The sequence below is a fragment of the Periplaneta americana genome, chromosome 3 (assembly GCF_040183065.1).
Source record: "Periplaneta americana isolate PAMFEO1 chromosome 3, P.americana_PAMFEO1_priV1, whole genome shotgun sequence".
Taxonomy (NCBI): Eukaryota; Metazoa; Arthropoda; class Insecta; order Blattodea; family Blattidae; genus Periplaneta; species Periplaneta americana.
Window position 1 is genome coordinate 68,139,970 of NC_091119.1, and position 7,166 is coordinate 68,147,135.

Consider the following 7,166-nt stretch of genomic DNA (forward strand, 5'->3'; position numbering starts at 1 on the left):
AGTAACTTTCAGTACCGTACTTCAGATATATGTTACAAATAAGTGAACAAAAAAAAAAACTTTATTTCAAAGTGTCGAAAATCTAACTAGGCTACGGACTTTTACAACTTATTTTATGATTACCTTTGTGAGATGGGCTGGAAAATTAAAAACAGATGGAATTACGTCAGCTTTCAGTAACTCATTACTATTAGACTTCCAGAATCAAGTTTCTATGAAATCAAATTAACTGAACGAAGTCTGTGGAGAATTGACGGTAAAAATTTATCGCATTTACAGCAGACAACCATTTACTGAGAAGTTCAACATTTTGCAATGGAAACCTAAGAGAGTTTCCGCTTATTCCTAAACAACATACCCTTCTATTAACACAATCATTATGTACTAATGTTATCATTCATTTTAAAATATCCTAATTAAATGTATGTAACTAACTTGTGAAAAGACATTTCAGAACTTTCCTACGTCGATTCGTAAAGTTATATCCAGCACAAGACAATATAAAACAGGATTCCACTCATGGAACTTTATACAGGGATACGATTAAAATAATTTATATACAAAAAACTATTTGTACACTTGTATGCAGCACAATAGCACACGATGGTATCACTTATACCATAGAAATGAGATTAAAATAAATTATTTAAACACTAAATATATAGCCGTCCTTAAATTCAACACAGTAGTAGGCCTACACTGTGATTTCAGGTATTTCACCACAACGATTCATTAAAAAACTATATAGACACTAATTGTATAGGCTTCCCTATATGCAGCACAGTAGTAGACCTACACTGTGGTTTCACGTATATCACAGGAGAACGATTCATTTTAACTATATAAACACTACTTGTTTAGGTCTCCTTACATGCCGCACAGTAGTAGGCCTACACTGTGGTTTCACGTATATCACAGGAGAACGATTCATTTCAACTATATAAATACTACTTGTTTAGGTCTCCTTACATGCCGCACAGTAGTAGACCTACACTGTGATATCACGTATATCACAGGAGAACGATTCATTTCAACTATATAAACACTACTTGTTTAGGTCTCCTTACATGCCGCACAGTAGTAGACCTGCACTGTGATTTCACGTATATCATAGGAGAACAATTCATTTCAACTATATAAACACTACTTGTTTAGGTCTCCTTACATGCCCCACAGTAGTAGTCCTACACTGTGGTTTCACGTATATCACAGGAGAACAAATCATTTTAACTATATAAACAGTACTTGTTTAGGTCTCCTTACATGCCCCACAGTAGTAGACCTACACTGTGGTTTCACGTACAGTATATCACAGGAGAACAATTCATTTTAACTATATAAACACTACTTGTTTAGGTCTCCTTACATGCCGCACAGTAGCTGACCTACACTGTGGTTTCACGTATATCACAGGAGAACAATTATTTTCAACTATATAAACACTACTTGTTTAGGTCTCCTTACATGCCGCACAGTAGTAGACCTACACTGTGGTTTCACGTATATCACAGGAGAACAATTCATTTTAACTATATAAACACTACTTGTTTAGGTCTCCTTACATGCAGCACAGTAGTAGACCTACACTGTGGTTTCACGTATATCACAGGAGAACAATTCATTTTAACTATATAAACACTACTTGTTTAGGTCTCCTTACATGCCGCCCAGTACTAGACCTACACTGTGGTTTCACGTATATCACAGGAGAACAATTCATTTTAACTATATAAACACTACTTGTTTAGGTCTCCTTACATGCCACACAGTAGTAGACCTACATTGTGGTTTCACGTATATCACAGGAGAACAATTCATTTTAACTATATAAACACTACTTGTTTAGGTCTCCTTACATGCCCCACAGTAGTAGATCTACATTGTGGTTTCACGTATATCACAGGAGAACAATTCATTTTAACTATATAAACACTACTTGTTTAGGTCTCCTTACATGCCGCACAGTAGTTGACCTACACTGTGGTTTCACGTATATCACAGGAGAACAATTCTTTTTAACTATATAAACACTACTTGTTTACGTCTCCTCACATGCCCCACAGTAGTAGACCTACACTGTGGTTTCACGTATATCACAGGAGAACAATTCATTTTAACTATATAAACACTACTTGTTTAGGTCTCCTTACATGCCGCACAGTAGTAGTCCTACATTGTGGTTTCACGTACAGTATATCACAGGAGAACAATTCATTTTAACTATATAAACACTACTTGTTTAGGCCTCCTTACATGCCGCACAGTAGTATCCTACATTGTGGTTTCACGTACAGTATATCACAGGAGAACAATTCATTTTATCTATATAAACACTACTTGTTTAGGTCTCCTTACATGCCGCACAGTAGTAGTCCCACATTGTGGTTTCACGTACAGTATATCACACTAGAACAATTCATTTTAACTATATGAACACTACTTGTTTAGGTGTCCTTACATGCCCCACAGTAGTAGACCTACACTGTGGTTTCACGTATATCACAGGAGAACAATTCATTTTAACTATATAAACACTGCGTGTTTAGGTCTCCTTACATGCAGCACAGTGGTAGTCCTACATTGTGGTTTCACGTACAGTATATCGCAGGAGAACAATTCATTTTAACTATATAAACACTACTTGTTTAGGTGTCCTTACATGCAGCACAGTAATAGACCTACACTGTGGTTTCACGTATATCACAGGAGAAGAATTCATTTTAACTATATAAATACTACTTGTTTAGGTCTCCTTACATGCCGCACAGTAGTAGTCCTACATTGTGGTTTCACGTACAGTATATCACAGGAGAACAATTCATTTTAACTATATAAACACTACTTGTTTAGGTCTCCTTACCTGCCGCACAGTAGTAGTCCTACATTGTGGTTTCACGTACAGTATATCACAGGAGAACAATTCATTTTAACTATATAAACACTACTTGTTTAGGTGTCCTTACATGCAGCACAGTAGTAGACCTACACTGTGGTTTCACGTATATCACAGGAGAAGAATTCATTTTAACTATATAAATACTACTTGTTTAGGTCTCCTTACATGCCGCACAGTAGTAGTCCTACATTGTGGTTTCACGTACAGTATATCACAGGAGAACAATTCATTTTAACTATATAAACACAACTTGTTTAGGTCTCCTTATCTGCCGCACAGTAGTAGTCCTACATTGTGGTTTCACGTACAGTATATCACAGGAGAACAATTCATTTTAACTATATAAACACTACTTGTTTAGGTCTCCTTACCTGCCGCACAGTAGTAGTCCTACATTGTGGTTTCACGTACAGTATATCACAGGAGAACAATTCATTTTAACTATATAAACACTACTTGTTTAGGTCTCCTTACCTGCCGCACAGTAGTAGTCCTACATTGTGGTTTCACGTACAGTATATCACAGGAGAACAATTCATTTTAACTATATAAACACTACTTGTTTAGGTCTCCTTACATGCAGCACAGTAGTAGTCCTACATTGTGGTTTCACGTACAGTATATCACAGGAGAACAATTCATTTTAACTATATAAACACTACTTGTTTAGGTGTCCTTACATGCAGCACAGTAGTAGACCTACACTGTGGTTTCACGTATATCACAGGAGAACAATTCATTTTAACTATATAAACACTACTTGTTTAGGTGTCCTTACATGCAGCACAGTAGTAGACCTACACTGTGGTTTCACGTATATCACAGGAGAACAATTCATTTTAACTATATAAACACTAGTTGTTTAGATGTCCTTACATGCAGCACAGTAGTAGACCTACACTGTGGTTTCACGTATATCACAGGAGAATAATTAATTTTAACTATATAAACACTACTTGTTTAGGTCTCCTTATATGCAGCACAGTAGTAGACCTACACTGTGGTTTCACGTATATCATAGGAGAATAATTCATTTTAACTATAGGGTAGAGTAGCATAAATTGCACCGCTTCCTAAATGGCACCACTGCTAGTGTAAAACAAGTTACTGTAGTAGTGTAGCATCTAGTGGTATTGTTACAATCTACCATATGAACTTCCACCCTGTCACTTGATTTCTGCCACTTCTTTGTGCTAGCAACGTGGTGATAAAAGTATTTAATATAATCACTCAGGTGGATGTAAATTTAGCTAACATTTTGTAACTAAATAACGTATTAGTATGCAAAGGAATTCATAATCTTAAGATGTTATTGGTTAAAAGAAATATTAAAGAACATTTAACGTAGTACGATTTTCGAACATATGGTGATTATAGGCTAGAATGAAGGAAATAACTTATGACGTAGTTTCTTAATTGGCACCACTTTGTAGGTGCCTAATTCGCACCGGTACGATATGAGCAACTGTAGCAATTCTAGCCATACAAAAGAAGGCCCAAAAATTTTAACTCAACAAGGAATCGACCAGGTGGGTATAATATCAAGTGGTGAAAAGGCCGTTACTACAACAAGTGTGTTTTGTACAAGTGTACCAGATATTTTGTGCCACTTATGAAAATTTTTAAACGTCAAATAGTGCATCCTACATTACGGGCTGGTGTTCTTCCAGATCGTTATTTGTTTGCTTTGATTCAGATTACATCAACAATGAACTATTTATCGAATAGCTCAAACATTTTACTTGCCACTCAAACTGGTCATATAAAAAAGTGCTGCTTCTGTATTTCCACCTATACGAACCATTCCAAAAATTTAGAAGCTAGATTATCTCGGGAAAATGATGTGCTCCTATTTCAGCTTCCTCGTCATAACACTCAGAGGCCCAGACTTGAGATTTTTCTATCTTCAAATCATTTCAGACAGCTATATCATGAAGCAGTTCTTAGGTGGCTTCGAGATAATCGTGGAGAAAAGGTGACGCAGTTTACAGTTGGAATTGTCTGGTGAAGCACATGGCAAATGTGTAACAATAAAAAAACGCATCCAGGAAGTTTAAGTGTTAAGTAATTTACGCTCTAATATTTAAAATTTCATTTGAAGATGCGTTACTCTCTTTCTTTAACTTCAATAAACTTCTAATTTGCATTTATTACATTCTTCTTATTAAATAATGTCCAATATGCTCAATATTAAAATTTTCCTTCATCCTGTTCCCAGCAGTTAAAGAGGTGCGATTTAAGAAACTCCAGGTGCTATTTAGGAAACTAGTTGCCTAAATGGCACCATAGGCAAGTGTTTCGAAAATGTCTTTCTACTTCAAAAATATTAAATCTAATTCAAGGATTATTTTTACATAAAAGGTAAATGTTCTGGGCATGTATTTCTGTAAAGGAACGCAGAATATAAAAATTGTATTTTCAATAAAAATTATAAATGCTAAAATGGTGCGATATCCGCAAACTTACCCTATTACACTACAAGTTTAGGTCTCCTTACAAGCAGCACAGTAGTACACCTACACTGTGGTTTCACGTATCTTATACCACAGGAGAACAAATCATTTTTACTATATTAACACAACTTGTTTAGGTCTCATTACCGGCAGAACAGTAGTAGACCTACACTCTGGTTTCACGTATATCACAGGAGAAAAATTCATTTTAACTATATAAACGCTACTTGTTTAGGTCTCCTTACATGCAGAACAGTAGTACACCTACAATCTGGTTTCACGTATATCACAGGAGAAAAATTCATTTCAACTATATAAACACTACTTGTTTAGGTCTCCTTACAAACAGCACAGTAGTAGACCTACACTGTGGTTTCACGTATATCACAGGAGAAAGATTAGTTTAAACTATACAGACACTAATTGTATAGGCCTCCATATATGCAGCAAAGTAGTAGGCATACAATGTGGTTTCACGTATATCACAGGAGTACGAATCAATTAAACTATACAATCACTACTTGTATATGCAGCACAGAGGTAGGTCTACACTATGATTTCACGTACATCACAGGAGAACAATTCAATTACACTATAAAATCACTACTTGTATAGGCCTCCTTATATGCTGCACAGTAGTATGCACACACTATGATTTCACGTACATCACAGGAGAACAATTCAATTACACTATACAATCAATACTTGTATTGGCCTCCTTATATGCTGCACAGTAGTAGGCCTACTCTGTGGTTTTATCGTATATCACAGGAGAAAGACTCAAACTATACAGTCACTACTTGTATAGGCCTCCTTATATGCAGCACAGTAGTAGGCTTACTCTGTGGTTTCCGGTACATCACAAGATAACGATTCAAATAAACTATACAATCACTACTTGTATAGGCCTCCTTATATGCAGCACAGTAGTAGGCCTACTCTGTGGTTTCACGTTCATCACAGGAGAACGATTCAATTAAACTATACAATCACTACTTGTATAGGCCTCCATATATGCAGCACAGTATTAGGCCTACTCTGTGGTTTCCGGTACATCACACGATAATGATTCAAATAAACTATACAATCACTACTTGTATAGGCCTCCTTATATGCAGCACAGAAGTAGGCCTACTCTGTGGTTTCACGTACATCACAGGAGAACGATTCAATTTAACTATACAATCACTACTTGTATAGGCCTCCTTATATGCAGCACAGTAGTAGGCGTACTCTGTGGTTTCCGGTACATCAGACGATAACGATTCAATTAAACTATACAATCACTACTTGTATAGGCCTAATTATATGCTGCAGAGTAGTAGATCTACTCTGTGGTTTCACGTATATCGTAGGAGAACGATTCAATTAAACTATACAATCACTACTTGTATAGGCCTATTTATATGCTGCAGAGTAGTAGGCCTACAGTTTGGTTTTATCGTATATCACAGGAGAAAGACTCAAACTATACAAACACCACTTGCATAGGCCTCCTTATATGCTGGACAGTAGTAGGCATACAGTGTGGTTTTATCGTCTATCACAGGAGAAAGACTCAAACTATACAAACACCACTTGCATAGGCCTCCTTATATGCTGCACAGTAGTAGGCATAGAGTGTGGTTTTATCGTCTATCACAAGAAAAAGGCTCAAACTATACAACCACCACTTGCATAGGCCTCCTTATATGCTTCACACCAGTAGGCATAGAGTGTGGTTTTATCGTCTATCACAGGAGAAAGACTCAAACTATACAACCACTACTTGCATAGGCCTCCTTATATGCTGCACAGTAGTAGGCATACAGTGTGGT